The sequence below is a fragment of the Bombyx mori genome, chromosome 12 (assembly GCF_030269925.1).
Source record: "Bombyx mori chromosome 12, ASM3026992v2".
NCBI classification, from domain to species: Eukaryota; Metazoa; Arthropoda; class Insecta; order Lepidoptera; family Bombycidae; genus Bombyx; species Bombyx mori.
Window position 1 is genome coordinate 10,436,453 of NC_085118.1, and position 22,744 is coordinate 10,459,196.

Below are 22,744 nucleotides of genomic sequence, written 5' to 3' on the forward strand. Positions count from 1 at the left end.
TAAGAAAAAATGTGTGGGTTGTCAAAATCTAAACTTCAATTTATTTCGTACACTGTTTTAAATGGACGACGCATTTTAATTTTTCCTAATTTTCCTGTGTCCGAGCTATGCAAATAATATTTTTCATTGCTGTTTTGGGAGACAATTATAATTACTGTCTCTGCTAAAATACTTCTTTGCTCTCAGAAAAAGAAACTTCATGGCGGCGTAAAATAACTATTCTATGGTTTAAATACCAAAAAATAACAGACGTGTAAATCGTATAAGTTATATTTCAACTAAAACGATACTTCCCATTGATCTTAGAATGAAATGTTTCAAAATTACATAAAAACAGGAACTAAGGCCAAATTAGGATCTAAGACAAACAAACCTTCAATAACTGCCTTTCTATATTTAAAAAATTCAATTTGCTTCCGCGTCTGCTTCAATGTTACCCCAAACTTTCTTTTCATCTAAAATAAGCAAAGCTAAAATTTTCCCCGGACTGTTTTAGTAAAGGAAAATAAATTAATTTTTGAAGCCCCATTGTGTTTACTTTACAATTTTATCGGATCAAGTTCAGTAGGTGTGTCTGGTGTGAGCTTATTGTGTTATTTCGCTTTTATTTTGTTTCGCAAAGTTTTTTCTACGAATTTATTACGGAGAGGTCGTTGTTCAGAATGTTTGTATTTAAATAATGAATGGGTGGTGCTTTAAGTCGCGACATTTCAGTTACCTCGAGGAAAAGAGGGTAGCGGGAAGCGGCGTCGGTCCCTGCGTCGGACGCCTTGATTATAACATAATTGAGTACTTCCGTCGATGTAGAAGCCTCCATTAAGTCTCAGTTGCAGAAAATGTTACCGGTGCTTGTCGAGCGTGAATACGATAAAACTTTTTCAATTTGGAGTGAAATTAAATCAACCTTTATTTTTGAGCCTCGTAGCTTTCCGTACTTGCATATCTATTGCTACCCTGATACTAAAATGTGTAGTGGGCTGCAAAAGTACAGTAAACAAAGGCATTTAGTACTCAGTTACGTTATAATCCAGATATAGTACCTATAATTAATTAACTTCTTTTTTTTACCTACCTATGTGCTAGTAACCTCAAGGACTTGTACTTACTTCACCGAATGTGTAAGCGAGCTTACGGGGCTCAGCCTGGCAAATTGGCCAACATTAGCCCTAGCAGTGCTTCCCTGAATCTACCACCGGATCAGAATCGCGACCCTCGGAGAAGATCCGGCCAGATAATCAGCAGGCTGGGTCTGTGAGTTAATTTTCACGACGAACCCTTCGTTGCAATTGACGGGTACAACGAGAACGGTGACCGCTGCTTGGAATACCTAAAAGTACCGATAGTGGATCGGAGGGATCCGAACTGAAGTGTTCAGGCGACAGCTAGGTCCGCAGGATTGAGTAGGTAATTACCGACGGCCGGCGGTGTACCCTGTAACACGTACCACGGTGCAAAAACGGGATTAAATGACTCGTAGGGTGTATATGTGAATGCGAGCCACAACAGCGCACATGCATATGTATGCAAGCTTTGTAGAAAGTCACGTTATTACGAAGTTATTATTTATAGTCAATTACTAATTCGGGACCCAAAGCTCTTAGGAGATCAGGATTGGGCCGAGATCTCTATCCTGACCTTAAGCACGCCAACAACAGCTTGGTTCGGACAGAGAAGAACGATCTCTCTCGCGGTCTGTCACCTGCTTCTACAAGATGGTGTACTCACCAAAGTCGAACATCGTCCGCCACGACATGTCGCTGCTGAACATAGCAGTGATGACCGGTACCTATTTGTGCGGTACGCTTCGGCGTGTTCTTGTTGCATGTACAGCGATGACACTCTGACGCCAGCTCAGTCCAAATATGCAGACAAAATATTCCTGGAAGCAGTCCTACTCGATCAGCATTTACTCCAGCCGGAAGGTGAAGCATCTGCGAATTCGATTCACCCAGTCTCTATAATATTCTTCAAATATTATGGATCAAACTGCGGCAAAATCGTAAAGCTACATATGGATATACCGAACGTCTTATCTAATACGTCACAGACGCTAGGAGCTTATTTTCTGCACCTTAGATCTCTTGAGACTGAAATAACAATCATACGTATTTTATTACTTCAGAAGAACTAACATAATATTGTTGTAATTAACTGAATCCAGTATTGAGCTCGCAAACGAGGCGCAAGTTAAAATATTTAATCCGGTGCGTTGGTAAAATGGAAATCATCTTGAATAATTTTTCCAAGCGCTACCTGTGGAACATATGATAAAAACAGATAAAAACAAAATCTGTAAGTAGACTCAGACCTTTAAATGATCCGTGATGTGTTACAGCTTGTACAAGATAAAACAAAAAAATAATAGCTTAAAAAACTAAAAAACACGCTTTTACAGAATAGTTTCCAATTTCAAAATTCAAATTAGTTTTCACTATTTTGAAAACTGAACGATGCCAAAATTTCACAATAAAATCTTAACCGAAATAGTAATGGTATTTTCCGGGAGATTAAATAAGCTCTAGTGCCTGAACCATCGATGTGGCAAATTTTCAGATTGGAGTGATTTATACGATAGTTATCAGCCCGGTTAGTGTTTCCAAAGGAAGCCCGGTTTTTGCTCCACAATATAAACGAGATACAACATTAATTTCTGTTGACTTTGATTAATTTGAAAATAAATATAATAATATTTTGTATTTAACATGAAATCGTTTTTTGTTTTAAGTTGAAATTAAAGTCAATATAATTTAAATTTTTTTGAGTTTCATTGATGGCGTATTGTGAGTCCGAATGGTTAGGTAGCACCAGTTCATCTGTAGCCAACTCGCAGTTGCGACAACTATTGTCTATATTTATTTAGTAGTCACGCATTCCAGTTTAAGAAAAATACATATTATGCAGTTTCTCACTTCGCAGCACTTCGGTCTATTAACTAGGGACTCCGGAAACCATTTAAGAACGTAGGATGCGTGAACTCGTTCGTGGACCGCTCTGAAACAATAAAAAAAAACTTAAATCATTTCATAACTAATTTGAACAAAGCAATTTCAAATTTTATTTTGATATTGTTATGTTTACCAATTTAGTATCCGATTATGAGATCAAAAGGTCTTTAGATTACAAACAATTATTAAATGGTTGTGCTTGTCAGTTCTAAGAACTCTCCAAACTATCTCACTCCAGCAATTATGCAATAGATAACAAAAGCTTTACTAATAATTTTCGAACACTGGATAAACGTTTTGATATCTATATTCAAAGCAAACAAAGGAAAGTTATTTAGTTTTTGACTTTCTCTATCGGACTCGTAATTTTAACAGGCTTAGAAAGAATAACATTAGGCCTGTGATATTCTGCGAGCTATCAAAATCTTTGATCCGAATGCGTTGATATATATAAAAGGATCCTCAGGGTGGCGGCGACAATTGAGACAATTTACATCCACACGAAATAATATATTCTCTTTAGTACACGTTACGGTGGGTAGAATACGAATGCAACAGAGATATGCTAACCGCCGGTATTTATACATACAATACATATACAATCATCTTGGCCTATTTTAATACAAACTAGTAGCTAGTATTTAACATTGTTCATCTTAATTATTCTGCTGATTATTTACGTACAATTATTATTTAATAATATCGAATTATGTAACATAAATAACATCAAGGCTTATTGCGCCGTAAGGTTTATTGCGCCGGAAGCTGTCAAGCGCCAATAAAATATTATAAGTATAAAGGAATATGAATGAACTATTTACTTGATTATGAAATTAATAATTATATTATAAGACAATAAATAAGCTCTATATATTTCCTAAGTTCGTAAATAATTTATTATGTGAGGCCGGAAGTGTTGCTCGATAACATATATTAATGAGAAAAATACACAATTATGGTACTTATTTGTCAGGAAGTGCTGTCAAAGAAAAGAGCTCTTCCGGTGTTTACTCAATACGAATACCTGTCAGAATTCATATAAATGTTTTAGAAATTTTCTTGAAATACGCCGCAAAATCGTATAATCGCTGACAAGATTTTATACGAATGCTTTTTTTTTTTATTGCTTAGATTTGTGGACGAGCTCACAGCCCACCTGGTGTTAAGTGGTTACTGGAGCCCATAGACGTCTACAACGTAAATGCGCCACCCACCTTGAGATATAAGTTCTAAGGGTCTCAGTATAGTTACAACGGCTGCCCCACCCTTCAAACCGAAACGCATTACTGCTTCACGGCAGAAATAGGCAGGGTGGTGGTACCTATCCGCGCGGACTCACAAGATGTCCTACCACCAGTAAATTCATGTATTTTATTTTCCTGTAGATACTCGAAATATATTGTTTTGAAACTCATTCTATAATTTTATATTCAACTGTATAATTTTAACGCAATTCAAAAAAGGGCAACACTAATAGTAAATTATCTATATTATAGATATTATACGACAAAATTATACGACAAAGAACAGAAAACGTGGTTCACGGTTGATCTCTTCTCAAAATATTAGGTTTGGCACTGTCATTGTTGTGTAATAAATTTCGATCAGAATTTATCGAATCGAAAACGCCCAAAGCCCCGCCGCACCGGGCTAGCAGTAAACTGGGATAATATTAAGCACTGGATGCAATAAAACACGGTGCTTACGGTCACACAATTCGATGACACCAATAAAACTGGGCTGCATCACACATTCGTTCCTTTTATGTGACACTCAAAATTTATATGCCTAAGGAGTTTTATTTTATTGTCAGCTCTCTCTCTCGTGACCCTCTGTACTTTAAACGGTTTTTTTTTACTCCTGTTTACTGAAGATAAAAATTCGGTATTTTTGTCACTGTTATATTTACAAAAAAATACATATATCTATTCAATTTCATCATATATACCTAATATTGTATTCGCAAGTGACTCGTGATACCACGTCCCGATGCTGTAGCACGCAAAGGTCGGTATCGTCGCAACGTTTTACCTTTTGAAGGCTAGGGCAGCAGTTGTAGTTCAAGTACTAAACTGAGCAATAACTTATAGACTCCGCTATAGTCTTGAATGGTTCGCGAACGACCTACGTCTGAAAAACAGTTTTATCTCTATGATCTCGCTCTTAGTTCCTTATTTACTGGTGGTAGGACCTCTTGTGAGTCCGCGCGGGTAGGTACCACTATTCTGCCTATTTCTGCCGTGAAGCAGTTACGCGTTTCGGCTTGAAGGGTGGGGCAGCCGTTGTAACTACACTGAGACCTTAGAACTCATATGCTCATAACCTTAGAACTCATGTGGGTGGAGGCATTAACGTTGTAGATGTCTATGGGCTTTAGTAAGCACCTAACAGACAGCAGCAATTACTTATCATTAGTAATTAACTTAATTTTTGGGGTTGAGCAAACAATGGCCCTATAATTCGAAGACAGGGAACTTTTGTGTCAAAAGTTCTCTGTCTTCCTTTTACTCGGCTGTTTTTATGCACGCCTTGATTCTTGATCCTTGCTAATTTCCACCAAAATAGTAGCACTTAATGTAGTGTTTATTGCAACGAAATATTAAATAAATAATAAATAAATAAATAAATATTTACTAACAATCACGCCACGATAACTGGTCCCGTGATAAGCTCGTAAAGAACTTGTGTTACAGGTACCAGATAACGGATATAAATGTAAGATTTTTATTATACACATACATATATTTAATGTACATCCATAACCCTGGAAAAGACATTTATATTATCATACAAATATCTTCCCTTGGCGGGATTCGAACCCGCGACCCCCTTGTGTAGTGACCATGTCACTTACCACTACACCAGACGGCCGTTTTATACAAATTATATACAAATGCCTGTGAATAGACAAAACAAACCATATGTTAGTGGTGACTCGCAATCTTTATAGCCTTCTGAAGCTAATAAATACTTTATTGACTCATCATACTATATGTTAGGTAATATTTTATAACAATGTACTACACTTACTTGATAGTTCCTTTAAACCAATGTAAAATTGAACGTTCTGTGAGATATTACTCTAAAAGAACACACATTTCCCAATTAAAGTTTCCTATTCAATGTTTCGAGTGGGTGACCAATAAAACCTATTATTTCCTTGGACACGGAGAACGGATTAAGCAGGAATCCGGTTTTGTAACGTGTCCATCCAATGGTGATTGAATTTGGATAACAAACTTCATGAGGTCAAAAGAGCATCAATAAAAACAATGCAAACTCCAAGCATCCGTGGCCTACTGGATGAGACGCGCTGTACACTTGAATCGAGTAATGAAACTCACAACAACACTCAGCGTATTGTGAACCTACGCGGGGAAAAAGATGCCCCCTCCAACAAATTTCTCCCTTGAATCACTCATGAGTTGAATTATGGAACACCCTTCCAATTCGCCTTCATGTCTTAGCGAGGGTGACAATATTCATGTTTGGATATCGACGGGCTTCGGTAACTAATAATGGACCGTGAGTCCGTCTACCCATCCAAGGCAATCAAGACAAATCACGATACGATAACCTTGGGATTTTAGAAAATAAAGAAATAAAAAAAATAAAGGAAAACAGCTTTCTTAGCCGTACAAAGCACTTGCTGCATTCGACGAATCAGTTGAAGAGTTGTTCTATGCAAATTGAAAAGCTACAATAGAAAACTTTATTAAACAATTGTTTCAGCTATAAAAATGTTTTCAATAAGTCGACATCGTGCGCCAGACATATTAGGCAGCGGCTTGGCTCTGCCCCTGGCATTGCTGACGTCCATGAGCGACGGTACCGTCACCTCACCATCAGGTGGGCCGAATGTTCGTCTTCTTATACGGCAATAAAAAACAAATAAAAAAAAAACAGACATCACAAACCTCTATCGGATCAATAATGATATGCATCGTTACTTTAAAATGAACTAGAGTAAGGTGAGGTAAGTTTTAGTAAGGGTCTCTCTGGGTCATTACCGATGGGCTCGGAGCAGTAATTGTCAGAGGCGTAGCGGCCCCAGCACTTAACGACACTTTTGGTTGACGGAGCCACTCCTTACTACCAGCGATATTCGTGTTCCAATTCAATTCAAGGTTTGATATACAAAACTTTTCCACTGTAATTTAAATCTTCAAAACAGACATCAAAGTCTAGCCAATTTTTTTGCATGCGTCATGCATTCTTGTCAGAGCGAAAGCTGTATTAAAACACTATTCAGTGTTAACCTCCTCTTCCTCCTCCGGTAAGCAGGCATTACGTGAGCTCTATTCGCTCAATTGTTCATCTAATAATTTATAAAAAACCTGTTTAAAAATCAGCATGTTCCATTGTTTTATTTTTAATTATCCTCTTAACGCGATATTCTTATTCTCGATTTTTAAGAGCGCCCATGGACGTCTTAAGACTTCTGTTAATTATATTAATAATGGTTGCGCTTAAACCTGTTTTAAATTGTATGAAATTAGTAATGCTATGTTACTTACAATAAGATGAATTAGGCTGTCTTTCATGTGCTGCACGTGCATTCTATTTAAAACCGCTAGCGTACTAACTTCTGATTAATTCCAATTAGCTAACATCGTAGTCAGTATACCTCTCAATAAGACTCAATACGATATCAACTCATACCAAACATCCATCCATACATAAGGTAGTGAAGAGACTTAATTCAATTCGGAGAAAACGAACTGAATGCTAACTACGGGCTTAGCGCGTACCACGTATACTGAAATAACATATTCGAGCGCGTTCTTGAATACTCAGCTAGAACATGGGTAAATAACACCTTAAGCGTGAAATAATTCGCGCTCATGACGTTCTGTGACACGTTTGTAACAGATGTGACTAGCCATTTTTATCCTATCTAAAATTCTAATTCTAATAATCTAAAAATTCTAATTCTAAAAAATTCTAATAAAAAATAAATCTCGAAAAGAAATTTAATTTGAAAAAAATTATGTTGTCAATGGTTTTATTTATTACCTATAACTACAATTAAAGTCGCAAGCAAACACAGCCTGTTGTAAAACACATTATCATTACACTACCACATTTTCGGTTTCATTAACTTTCAGGCAAGAACTAATTCCGATTCGATTGTTTTATTATTGAGCATAACATTTTTTTGATTGGGCAACTTTTGGGTGGGTGAATTTTTTTTCGACATATATCGTTACGCTTCCGAACTTCCGAAATTCGTTTAATTAATTGAAGTTCGTTTTAACATATTTGAATTTGTTTGTATTTCAAAATTTTCAGTATAAAAGTCGCCAATGTCAAATTCAAATCGCCTACGCACTGAGTAAGACAGGCGAGGTACCCTTCCCCTCCCTATCAGCGGCCACCGCTAACTTGCCAACAATCTAAATCTAATATTTACTTCCTTCAATAAATAATAAATTAATCAATGACAGATTAAACCGACCTAAAATACAGATCACTTTTATTTGAATATCCACTATCTAAATATTAACTTTAATTAATAATCATTGAAAATCCATCTTAAAGAGGTGAAAGTATTTATCTCAAACATATTGCTCCATTGATTTAAAAGACGTGCTTTTTGCTCGTAACAATGTTTTAGATTTTTAAGCTATAAATACTAAATAGAACAACAACAACGAAAATCAACTAAGTCTTAGCTAAAAAAACGGGAACATTTTAGAATTGAATCCAAACGATCAAATCTGCAATCAACATAATCGATGTACTTACAGCAAAGAATTTATTTATTTATTTATTTATTTAATAAGTTGCACCAACAAAGTGATCATCAATACAAAACATTGACGAATTGACAAAAGTTCATGGCAGATGTCACCTCAATTATAGGTGCAATCGACATTGCATTAACATCAAAAATAAAAATAAAATATACAGCTAAGAATTGGATACATTTCATTCATTGCTTAAGATTAATTTAATTGGGAGATGATCCGCGACAGATTTTTCCTGTAAGTAGTGAGACAATTTGAAAAAACATCTATTTCACTTAAAATAAGTTCAGCGCAATCGGACAACTCCGAAGGAACATTGACGGAGACCGCGCTACCGTGGACATTATTGTAGTCCCAAAGGATTCTGTTTAAGGGAGAGTAAGCACCTAAATTCGAACGAGCGGGCTTTCTTATAAATGGTTTATATTTCTTCGTTCTTGGTAGGTACTTAGGGGCTGATATTTTTATCTGGGCTAGAATTAAAAAACATACATAAAAACGTCCGTATAGAGAAACTTATCCTTGTGTTTTTGCTGGTTATAAATCATAAATATTTAAACTGTATATTGTTTAGTTTACATTGTATGTATTTATAGCACTATTACTAATATTACCACTGGTTGGTTGCCTTTACAAATGCACTGTCATTTTTGTATGTTTTAAAGGTAAACGTACTCGGCGATAACTTAGAACTTAGAGTCTACGTTCTAAGTTATCTTTACTTTAGTGGGCACTACATAGGATTTAACATAGCTTTCATCTTGTCCGTGTGTCAAGTATTTAGACATACTAGAGGTCCCGCAGTAGTCTAAATTCGACTATAATTAATTGGAATTGTAAGTTTGTACACTATTATGATTGTATTTTATACTTCTATAATCACAAATTTCGCCAAGACTACACTATAAAAAATATTAACAAAGACAAACCATATTCTATTCTCAATTTGACAACAGACGTCAAGAAAAAAAGTTTGACAATAAATAGTATGCATGCGTGTGTGCGTCAAATACACGGTATGTAGTGTGTGTAATGTTTTCTTTATTGATTTGATGTATCTTTTATGCATTATTTTAAAAAAATATTGGCATTGTGCACTTCTTCTCTATACTTTCTATAAGTGTGGAAAATTTCATACTCCTCCGTCGGCGCAATTTTCGTAAAAAGGGATACAAAGTTTTTGCTTCACGTATTAATATATAGATTTCAATAGAAGACCGGGCTGAGGTCATTGAGCTTTGTACTGAGATCTTTAACTGTGATGAGCTCATGAAAGTGAACTATTTACTCGTGTATCACTACGTGCACCTGTAGTTAACTTAACACCGTTCTAGAGACTACAATTCAGCCTAGATCTCAACCAAGGCTTTCTCCTTTGACACTTGAACACCAGATTTAATCTACACAGTATAAGTAATATACAGTAACTAAGTGACTCCTGTCATATTTTATATAATATTTTATAAATACAAATAGATACATATTTTTTCATAGGTTTATATAAATAAAAAGTAAGAGGAGAAAGAGAAACTGTAAGCTCACAAATATAGGATCTGAAATGTTTTCAAAGTTAATTCGCGCAGGATTAGATATAATCAATCTAAAACTCCCACAATCATCCTGATGTCCTATCTCCACATGTTATTATATACATAATATGTAGTATAGTAGGTTAAAAGAGTAAAAAATATAAGAGACTAAGTTAACTAGAACCCTGAGAATAGATAGAGAGAAAAAGGAAAAAAAAAATAAGTGTTACGGGTACCTCAAGCCAAAAAAGGAAAACTATGTTCGTTTGCTCAGCCAACTATATAATTATAAAATTACTTTTCACCAAAGTTCGCTGTAAAAGGCTAACGCTCTAAAAGGATTCCTCCTAGATTTCTTTTTTTATTTGCTACCTAAGCTGATGGTCTAGAGAGAACATATCAGCGTCATCGGGTTAGTAGGCGAGCTCACGGGGCTCAAACCTGATGTTGTTACTAACACGAATCCTAGCAAGAGCCGTGTTTCGCAGAATCTACCACCCGATCGGAAACGCGACACACTGAGAAGATCCGGCGAGGAACTCAGAGGGCTGTGTCTGTGTGTTAATTTACTAGCCGAACCCTTCGTCGCAAGCGACGGGATAGCTTTCTACTTTTTCAAGCGGATTATAAAGAAATTCGACTCAAGATAAACCACGAAAATCACGCTGTAGTTAATAGTATCCGTCGGCACCGGTAATCACTTAGCTATTACTATCTCTCTCTACGACGACGACATGTCTGCTACTTAGCTTTTTAATTTAATTTAAGAGATTGATTAAGTAATTGACGGGAGACGGCGACGACGTCAACGGTAAGCATCGTCACATCTGTGCCGTTGTGTGACATCTGTCGACACCCACCAGCAAAGGTTAGCTCGAGATACTCCATTAATTCGCTTTCACGGGCAAAAATAACGAAATCGTTTTCTATTCTTTATTGTACCTGTGCAAAGATTTTTCTATTAAATATTTTAACAGAAGCCGTGTTAGGTTGTACATTTTAATCATTGACTACTATTTTAATATTAAGCTCTTTATTGGTTATTTATATCGGCTATAAATACGCTGAAACATTATTCGGATAATAATACACCGTGAATTGAGGTATAAGGTTAAAGTCGTGTAAGTATTTGATTAACCTATATCAATAGAGCAATTCATTGCTTTGCAGCAAAAAAGACAATACTTGTCGAACAGAGATTGCATTAGGTAAAAAAAATTTTATAAACTTATTAACTACTGAATAAATTTTCTTAATGGTATCATTCCGATATCGCATAGTACACAAATGACATATGATGAGATTTGTATAAATTGTGTTACTGGCGTGATTAAATTAAAATTATATCGCTTGTTTTGAAATAATTCTGAAACATGCTGAAACTTGCGTTAAGGTATTTTCATCACAATTTTCCGAGAAACAGGAACATATTCTTGTATCTCAGTTATTAAAAATGTCACCGTCACTCATATGAACAAAAACTGTAGGTTTTGTAATAAAAATAGCATACACCAATACATCCGTTATGATTTCAACTGAAATAATGATTTAAATATATTTTTTCCACGACGATGAGCGAGCGTTTGGCGAAATATTTTTTTGTACAAAATATGTGAAAATGGATGGAGCTTTGTATATCTTTTGTTTGTTTTATCTTTTATTCTCGATGATGTGGTCCGCATTATATAGACACGAATATAATGTGATTAATCATATTTAAAGAGGCGAGTGAACAGCTGTAACAAGCGTGAAAACATTTTATGCAATCCACTTATATCCGAGAGTGAACAATTTTTTTCGCTCCGACGCGACGCCGTCTCCAACGCCCGGCAACCAGTCCGCTGTCGGCAAGTAAGTATTGTGGAATGATTAATTGTTCTGTAAATTGAATTCACCGTGATAAATGAAATATCCGCACAATAGGTAATAAATTACGCTGACCCGTTCGGGCCCAAGATGAAACGGTCTGAAAGTAGGTACGGACGGATGTTACAGGATAATAGATATAAAACACAACACACGTAAAACACCTGCCCGGAGAGGTATTGTAATGATTTAAATTCGCTCGAGGTAAGTAGCAGCGTCGTTGAGCTACTTGTATAGCTGCTTGTACCTTTATTTACCATATATTTTACTCCTTAAATACATATATTATAGTTTATTATACATAGATATATGATCTAAATCTGTAAATGGATTTACAAAAACGATATTAGGTAATTTTAAGACCCCGAACGCGAACATATCGTAAACTCTTATGCAACTGGTTATTGTTAGATTTTCTTTATGCTATCTAGAGAACTATGTAAGCAATCGATTATCATCCCGTTCAAAGTATATTCTCTACTCGTCCGCCAGTGCTTCCCTTGTTAGCTGAGCCCGCGGGTTCTTTCCAACATCCTTCAAAAACTTCGGAAACTCTTACATTAAATTTCCAAGTGCAAAAGCGTGTTTATGATTACAGGGACTGCTATCATCAGTCGATTGCGTCTATATAAATAGCATTATGTAATAAACATCCATAATTTTTATTCAAATGATAACTATATAACATTTTTTGTAACATTCTACCTAGTGCAGTAGTATTTTTAGAAATAGACAAAAATGCAAACGTGATTTAAACTGCCAAACTACTTTTTATTTAATATTAAAAAGCATCGTGTTCGTAAGCTATCCAAACATTTACTGTACTATTAATTCACAATACTATCATTAATTCTCAGAGCAGAAAATCTAAAATGACAATAGTTTATGCATCAGAAGATGCGAGGTCCCCCGGCCTTCCTGTGGTGCTACGACAGCGCTCTCAACATCCAATCTCGATAGTGGGATCCTCAACTTATGTTCTTGCCCAATACCCTAGCTTCGTCTCCCTAATTCTTATATTGATAACTGTTGGCGTGATGTGGTGATGGATTGAGCTCACACAGGTTAGCATCTTGCTTTCATGCGAAGCCATCTTGCTTTCTGGTTTTGATAACGGAATTATTATTATTCCAATGTAGTTAAGACTTCGACCATTAGGCTGCCAGCATTAGTCTCGAGATAGCGGTGTACACGTTATTATCCGAAATTTCTGCCAATTGTTATAAATTCTGAGTTAGATATGACACCAGATTCAGCTTCGTGGTGTTGAAGAACTCCTGTAACCGCTTTACACCAACTAAAACAATATATTAAATTAAATTAATCTTATGCCCGAGCACTTTACTTAACGATCTCCTCCAACCCTCGAAATAAAATCACTTTTAGCGACTTTATTGCAAAAATAATGTCAGTAATTATGATCGTGTAATATGGGACCAACGTTGTGAGAAAGGCATTCCAGTCCGTACATTTATTGGAAAAAGCGGGAAGAAAAACGACATCAACAAGCAGCGCCGGCTGCTCTAAATTTCCAACACTTCTGAGCCTTAGGCGTTTGTTCGAGTTCACTCTAGTTCATTATTTGTAACATTGCATTGATCTCGGATCTCAAGAAGTGTTATATAATGGGATCTGAAAAATTTTAGTCCGATAAAAAGAAAATGGTCGACGTGATCTCACATCTAAATTGAGAATTTCTTAAGTACGTTGTCGAATTCTGGGAAACAGTAAGTTATCGTTACTTCCGTGGTAAGTTTTTCGTTTTGCTTGAATGTCATTGAGTTAAAGTAACTAATTTTAAACGATCAATTTGATATTTTAAATTAACATACTCACTTAACCAAGACACAACATGGAAAATGATAATTAGTAGATTCATAATAGATACCTATAACAAAATGTACCTTTAAATTTTTTTATTGACTCTTTATGGTCATTACAAACTCAATATCGTCAGTCCTTGTGAAAACTTGGTAAAAAAACTCACATAATAATATCATTAACAATACATAATACATATAATAAAACATTAGAATCTCATGTGTCTGTTTATTATACATATAGAAAAGTAATAAAAATAGAAAGTGGGTAACTAAAGAAGAATAACATAACAAAAACCGTTTTTTTCTGTTTAGACAGAAAATCACTTTTGCCTTTTAGTTTTGCGTCATTAAAATCAGATTTTTCAAAAGCTTGTGTTAAGTTCTGTTTCAAATCTATACTATTGTCAACACCTCTTGAAATGCAATTCTAAGATCAAGCTACAAATTGTCTTTCAAAGATTTTTGGAATTTCATTTAATATTGCTAGAAGTGAGAAGTTACATAGCAAATAACATTTTTAAAAGGAAAGTACCTCTGTCTACTTATAACGTTTTCACGTCTAAATCAATGAACAGATTTTCACGAGATTCAGGACTGAAATAGCATAAGGTCTGGGAAAGAATACAAGCAACGTTTCATCCCACTACTGAACACGGATCTCTGCCGATGTAATATAAAACGTAATCCTGCAGGCGAAGCTGTGGGTGGAAGGTTATTTTACAATATAGGTGAACATATTAAAATAGGCTACTCCGTACTATTTTTTATTTACTAGGCTCAATTAAAACACAGACAAACACAGAAAACTATATTTTTGTTTAATCAAACACTCACTTATACATTTCGCTCTCGTAAAATCAATTGAGAAATACATTAGTAACAAAACTTAAATCGTAATTAAATTATAACAGGTTCACTTACTAGAGATCTTAATTTCGTTAGCTTCCAACGTTTATATAACTGAAATCGAACTACGCTAAGACGGGCCCACCGGCAAGCGTAACTTTTTTAAATTCCAAGCGAACTCTCCAAAGTAATTAGAATTTTTCCAATGGCCCCATTGTGCCGCGAACTCTGCTCACGCAAACTTTTAATGCGACTTAAATTCAAATGGTATTTTACGGTTTCTCTTTGCGAAGTTGATTGTAATGAAATATTGAATAAGACATTGATTATCCGCTTTTTGTTTCAGATCGAATTTAACATTTCAGTTCCATTATTACTTACTTAATTGATACTTAATTTGTTTGCAAATACAAAAAAAAACTGGTGAAAAGATAACTATCTTGTATTGATGTTTCCTAAAACTACTAGAATATTTTTTGTAAAAGGTTAATAGGCAAGCATACAACAACAAAACCATTCAAAATGATGTATAAAACTTAATAAATATGAAGACGCTCCAATAATCCCTATCGAAATTAATATACATTCCAAACTCGTTAATATCTAGAATCAATTTGACCATAAAATTGATTCTCAGACGAGTAAACTTGAACTTTTATATTTTTATCAGTCATATAAGTTACTGTAAGAGCGTAATATTTGCTGTTATCTAACCAGATTTCTCCTGCAATCGTCTAGATAACACTTGAGGGATTAAACCAAAATAACATTTGGGCTGCGCGAAGTTCTTAATGAAATAAGTTAGTAATCCACGAGTAATTCGTTAAATGTTTGTGCGATAGATACTAGTTCGAGAGATCTCCCACAGTGGTTGTTTGCTGGCTTAATTACAACCTTAACTACATCAACAGTTCGTCTACACTTGTATCACTGCGACTGTTAGTTGTTAACTGTTTAATGGTACTAGCACTGCGAAACTTGACAATGGCTACACTGTACCGCTCATGTTTCCATTCAAATTACAATCATAATAGAAATATAATCCATTGGAATTGGCCATGATAAGACTGTCGTGAATGAGGCCATGTAATAGATAATCTATGATACGTTTAATTGTTTCTTTAATGATCCTAACTCAAAGTAAAAAATTCTCTGAAACAGCTTAACAAAAATAAATTTCCAATAAAAAGTGAAGGAAATCGCTGAAAAGCCAATTCAACCGAGTCACCCAAACAATTGGTGCAAAAATTGAATCGAGAATATCAAAGTTTACCAACAGTCTGAGCCCTATCAAATAAAAAGTCCCATAAAATAAAACTGAAACTAACCGTCGGTCGGCGGGAACAGGTTATTTATATAAGTCATGTCATACAACGCTTCTGGCCTGAAAGTTTAGTCATATTTTTTGTTTGACAAATTGCCGCGGTAACGGGACTTGGTTAAAGTTTCACCTCCATTTAAGCCTCCATTAATACCAACCCTGGTGCCGGTGACACTCTTTACGCTCTATAAAAATGGAGCATGACTTACTACTTACTAAGAAAATTTTTGGGACATTACGAAAAATTCATTAAACAATCTATAACGGCTCTTGAAATGCAATTCGAAGAACATGCTTTTTATGAAACCGATACGCTACAAGGCAAGACATTGTATTTGCTATTCCAAATCAGACATATCTAATAGTATTTTGTACTAAAGCAATAATTTCGATAAGTGCCAATTAAATAAAATGTACAAAACTCATCAGCCATGTGTACAGTTACACCGTGAATTAAAAGAAAGAAACCGTTTGTTTCAACACGATGAAGTACTCATACTCACTCTCTCTTCTGGTCTTCAAGGTACCTTCTGCTTCACCAAATGACGTCCGGCCTCTGTGATAATTACACACATAATAATTGTGCCAAAAATACAAAACTTTTTACCACCGTAGATATGTAAGGGGTCCGAATTATCAAAAAAAATGACAAACTATGCAAGCTTTAACATTAGCTGTACGTGATACTAGCACTCAATGCAGGAATTAAGGAAGGAATATAGAAAGTAAGTAAGAAAAAAACTAAATAACAGATAAACAGTAGGAACTCGAGGAGGCCGGTGCCGTATCTTCTGGTTGATTGCTATTGTAGTACTCTGCAGTGGACCTACTAAACTACAACAAATTATATAGAATAACAAAACATCGATTGTAATTGAGATTTCGATCTCACGTCTCAAAGAAAATGAAGCTCTGGCTCTAGTCAGACGGGTGTAAGCTCGTCCATGTATCTAACGTAATAATTATAAAAAGTTCTGCTAGAATCGGATCCTTTTTTCCCAAACGATCGAAATTCCTTCGTTGCAATATGCAACAAACAAGTCTGTACAATTGTTGGCTACGTTTGCTACGGTTACTACGAATGACCGTATTCTGTAACAAGATACCGATCGACTGTTGCCAAATGGATTGACCGCAACGTATCACAGCCACAGCACAATGAACAATCATAAAACGCAGCAACCATTTTTCCTTGAATATTATATAATAACTTAATGATTTATTAAATACTAGTGGTCCCGCAGTAGTCGAAATTCGACTATAATAAATTGAAATTATAAGTTTGAACATTATTTTGGTTATATTGTCAAAGACTATTATACTTCTATAATCACAGATTTCGCCAAGACTACACTATAGACAAATAATATTAAAGATAAACAATATTAATCTATTTTAAATTTGCCACAGACTAAGCAATAACTAAAGTTTGACAATAAACAGAGTATATATACATATGTGTGTGTCAAATACATGGCAGGGTGTGTAATGTTTTCTTTATTGATTTGTTGTACCTTTTATGCATTATTTAAAAAAAAGATTAGTATTTATTTATTTATTTTATTTATTTATTTATTTATTTATTTATTTATTTATTTATTAATTTATTTATTTATTTTATTTAATTATTTATTTATTTAATTAGTCTACTTACAAATTAACAGTATAAACCAAAACATTTGTAAGGTATTAATAATTAGCTTAAGTAATTTCTAACAACAACAATAAATCGCTGCAAACCATCATGGAATATATCCATTTCCGGAGCATAGGCTAGCAAGCCATTGAGTAACGAGACAGCACGATGCGTCGGGGAGTTAGCGGTGTGCTGCGTACGCGCGTGCGTAGTACTAAGAAGCTGCCGCCGGCGACGCACCCCTCCACACATACATCCGCGCATGTAGCCATCAGGCACATATAACGACACTGATTCCAGTGCAGTGGAGTTATCAATTTTGTTATGCAATAGCTGATAATAATGCACCACAAGAGTCATCTTCCGTCTGAGCTCAAGAGTATCTAATCCGACCATACCAGTCACATAAAGTGATGGATACAAGAACGGATAGTATCCATACATTTTCTTGAATAGGAACCTGCAAAATTTTTTATGTAGTTTTTCCAGCATTAGCTTAGTATTGTGCACTTCTTCTCTATATTCTCTATAAGTGTGGAAAATTTCATACTCCTCCGTCCGTGCAATTTTCGTAAAAAGGGATACAAAGTTTTTGCTTCACGTATTAATATATAGATTTTAACACTGCTGTTTTAGAATGAATGGATTGCTGTTGATCTGGAGGCTTTTCCAGCTTCAGAGCAAGAGAAGAGCACGCACAAACTCAGCCGGGAGTGGTGGGGTTTGCTAATAACTAACAGCTGGACCTCCCTGGCCCGAAGTGCAGCATCTACTACAGTGTCGTACGCGACCCGCCAAGAAAATCCGATTAAAAGCACAGGCTGACATTAAAACTAATAATGTTAATTTTTTTATGACGACGCTTACAGCTGAAAGTAAGTATTGTACTTTTTGACGAAGCATCTTGCAAAAAAATATATGTATATTTTTTTTTTTAATGAGTCCCGAGTGCTATTGTACTATGTCTGTTAATAGCGTTAGAATTGGAAACGTCCAACATAATTGACAGTGGATCGAATGGAGCTATCTGGACGTGGATAATTTAAGTACGAAATAATTTACTGATATTTGCGTCTTCCTTTTTTGTAATTAAACGTGCGCATATTTTATGTTTTTTTTTATGATTGAAGGATTACTGGTGGCCCGGAGGCCTTTCCAGTTTCACCAGGACAGGTGGGCGAGCAAAGGCTCAGCCAGGTTTATGGCCTGTTGATTAGTAGAAGATTCAGCACATAAGTAAACCAATTTATGAAGCATGTGTGATTCTTAAGGTACTCTTGAATTGTAAGAGTATATTACTGCGTATCCGTAGCGTCTTATGATAATTATTAGTTTTAAAATATACATCAAGGCACAGACATGACAATTTCTTGAAAGTGTTCTTAAACCTATGTAAATGAGCATCCGTTTGTTTTATGGGATCTTATGCAAAAGATAGTACACAGCCACCTAAAAGTTTACGTTTTCTTTAAATCCGAACTACTGGCAATGTGCTTGTTTTTTTTTTTTTTTTTTTTTTTTTTATGATTGTAGGATTACTGGTGGCCCGGAGGCCTTTCCAGTTTCACCAGGACAGGTGGGCGAGCAAAGGCTCAGCCAGGAGGGGTGGGATTTGCTAACAGCTACCCGAGCGCCTCCGAAGGAGACCTAACAGCTCAAGAGCAGCTGCTTCGCGAATGAATCTACTACCGGATCGAAATCGCGACCCGCTGAGAAGATCCGGCGAGAAACTCAGCGAGCTGATTCATGGGTTAGGTTGCACGGCGAACTCTTTGTCGAGTTCGACGAGTACGGTTACCGAGGTCCCTAAGCCTGCTCCTAGAGCTGAAGGCGTCTAGTGCGAAGGTTATTGGATCTGATGGATCCGTAAGGACGTGTCTAGGGCGTCGACGGTGACTGGCTCCTGCATGATCAGGATTCGGGGAGTAGTCAGCGGCGGCTACGATAAGGCGATTATCATGACGCATAGCCTTATCGAAGTACCGTTCCGACGCTGACTTCATGTATTTCTGTATAGATTCGAGGCCCAGGTCGTCGTGTAGGTCAACGTTCCTCACGAACCACGGAGCTCCGACGGCTAACCTGCAAAAGCGGGATTGTAGAGATTGAAGGGTGTCTATGTGCGTGCGGGCCGCGTAAGCGAACACCACACTCGCGTAAGTCATGACGGGCCTTATGCAAGTTTTGTAAAGTGTCACCTTGTTCCGAAGGGACATTTTACTCCGCTTACAAATCATGGGGTAGAGTCTACCGAGAATAAACGCGGCACGGTCACGGACTGATTTTATATGCGGGCGGAATGTCATCGATGCATCCAGGGTAACGCCCAGGTACTTGACCTTCCTGGCCCAGGGTATGGATTGACTAAAGAGAGTAATCGGGGGTGTGAGATTCCTCCTCCTAATACGGGAGGAAATCCGTGTGGAGCTTCCCCTCTGAAAGAGCACCGCAGTACTTTTCGCTGGGTTGATGTCTATGCGCCATTTTCGGAACCACTGTCCTAGGGCTAGGGCTGCGCTCTGAAGCTTCTTCGCGATTAGGGACTTGTTTCTACTGGAATAGTAAACAGTCGTGTCGTCGGCGAATAAAGCTAAATGGGTCGGCGGCGACCGGGGAATATCGTTGACGAATAAGCTAAATAGGAGGGGTGAGAGGACAGAGCCTTGCGGGACTCCAGCTGAGAGAGGTCGTGGGGAGGAGCGGGTTCCCTCGACTCGATATCGAAAAGAGCGGTTCGACAAGAAGTCCCGTATGATGAGCACGAGACTATCCGGCACACCCATGTTGAATAGTTTGAAAATCAAACCGTTGTGCCAGACTTTGTCGAACGCTTTTGCGACGTCGAAGAAGAGAGCTCCCGTGTATAACGGTTTTGGTCGATTAAGCCCCACAAGAATGTGCTCCGTGAGGCGGTGCACCTGTTGAACGCATGAGTGATTTGTACGGAATCCGAATTGTTCATCGATGAGAATGCCCTTGGATGAGACGAAGTCTCTGAGGCGTTTGTAGAGCAGACGCTCATACAGTTTGCCTAGAGACATGAGGAGGCTAATCGGGCGGTAGCTCGTCGGATGATTTTTTGGTTTACCGGGTTTATGTATGCCGATAACGTCCGCTTCTTTCCACACCGCGGGAAAGATACAGTTCGCCATAGCGGCATTGAAAATAGATGCCAACATCACGATGAGTTGGACGGGTAGAAGTTTAATAACGCGGTTGGATATACCGTCGGAACCGGGAGCCTTGCGAGGACGTAGGTCTTTGATCAAGTCTTTAACTTCCATCGGGGTGACGGGTGGTAACACATCAGAGGGTGGCAAGGAGGCTCTGCGTTCTACCTCACTGTCTACTAATTCTACATGCACAGGGTCCACGGATTGAGTGCTGGGCGTGCACTGGGTTTGCAATGTATCGGCCAGCAGCTCTGCTTTTTCGTCATCATCGAACGCCGTGAGTCGGCCTGAGGGGCCTACGAGGGGGGGCATAGTTACTACCGTATCCGATTTGAGAGTACGAGCTAAGCGGTAGTAAGACCTTTGGGAGGGCGCGAGTCCTTCTAAGAAATCAGACCATCTGGCATCTCGGACTTCGGCGATGCGAGACTTTACGTCGCGTTGTAGGGCACGCATTCGAATACGATTTTCCGCGGTAGGATACCTGTCGTAGGCGCGTATCGAGGCGTTCTTAGCTCTAAGGAGTTCCCTAATATCGTCGGACAATTTGAAGCGGTGAAGGAAGTCCTCCGCTACAACTTGTTTCGATGACCTATCTAATGTCGAGGTGATGTGTGACGTTAAGATGTCTATGGCTTCAGCGGTATCCTGGGGAGACGGGGTAGAGTCCGGGCTAAACGGTAGCGATGATGGATCAGATTCAGCCAGGCTGATGCCCAGCGTGTGCCAATCCACCACAGTCCTCGTGACGGGAACGGAATCGGGAGCGCGACCGAGCTTCATAACGACGGGACGGTGGTCTGAATCTAACTCTGAAACTACTTCGATCGAGTGTAAGCGCAGAGTTACGTTTTTTAATAACGCTATGTCGAGTATATCCGGGCGATGCGCGATATTTAGCGGGTAGTGAGTCGGGATTAGCGGAGCGACGATATCGAAGGCGAGATTATCGACTAACGCGTCAAGCCGCCTGCCATTCGGGGTTGTGGTGTGTGAGTTCCACCTAATGTGTTTACAATTTAGGTCGCCCGCCAGAATGACAGAGCTCCCCATGCCGAGCAGCGCCTCGATATCACTGCTTAGAACGATCTTATCCGGTGGAAGATAAACGGACGCGATAACGATCGGCGCGTGTCCCGTCAGTGAGATTCGGCACACTGATGCTTCGATATTAGCGAGCGCGGGAGGATCGAGTGGGACGCAATGCAGGGCTCTTCTATAGTAAATGACGGTACCACCACCACGAGCAGAGAGCCTGTCGTTCCTGACCATGTTATAGTTCGCGATTTTAGGGTCACGGCGCGCGGGCTTAAGTAGGGTCTCCTGCACTAAAAAGATATCAATTTGATGGTCACGCAAAAAGTCAGAAACCTGATCACGCTGATTTGCGAGACCGTAAGCGTTAAAAAATCCTATCGTTACGGATAGGGGCTTTATTCTACTTATATACGCCATTGATTACCGGCGGAGTGAGGGGAGGACGTACGTATTTAATGACGCGTATACGTCGGCGTATTCTTGCACAACGGCGATAAAGTGTTGTGCAGTGGAGGCAGAGCGAATGGCGTCGCCCAAAGCGTTAACGCGCTCAAAGTTGATCGACTGAAAGAAGTCGATCGCTAAAGCGAGATTGTCGGACGCGGTCGGAGGGCAAGTCGCGGGAGAGGGACGAGTCGCGGGGGCGGGACGAATCGCGGAGGAGGGAGTTGTAGCCGTGTTCATGTACGGCAGCGGTTTCGCCCAGGCCGAGACACTGGGCACCGGCGCCGGAACGAACGCTGGCTTAGCCTGCGACACAGAGGGTGCCGAGGCTTTGATGTCTGGGCCGGAAGCTCGGAGGCGGTTTTGGCGGGCG

At 38.0% G+C, this 22,744-nt stretch overlaps 1 long non-coding RNA gene across 1 annotated transcript in view; it reads right to left on the bottom strand.

Moving 5' to 3' along the window:
• LOC105841542 (uncharacterized) overlaps positions 1-6,216 on the bottom strand; it is a 28,686-nt gene extending 22,470 nt beyond the window's left edge. The window contains exons 1-5 of the long non-coding RNA XR_005245302.2: positions 5,976-6,216; positions 4,894-5,075; positions 2,910-2,991; positions 2,133-2,253; positions 1,726-1,879 (exon numbers count right to left, since the gene is read on the bottom strand). This is a non-coding gene — a long non-coding RNA (uncharacterized LOC105841542). The remainder of the gene's footprint in view (positions 1-1,725; positions 1,880-2,132; positions 2,254-2,909; positions 2,992-4,893; positions 5,076-5,975) is intronic.
• Positions 6,217-22,744: the final 16,528 nt, after the last annotated feature.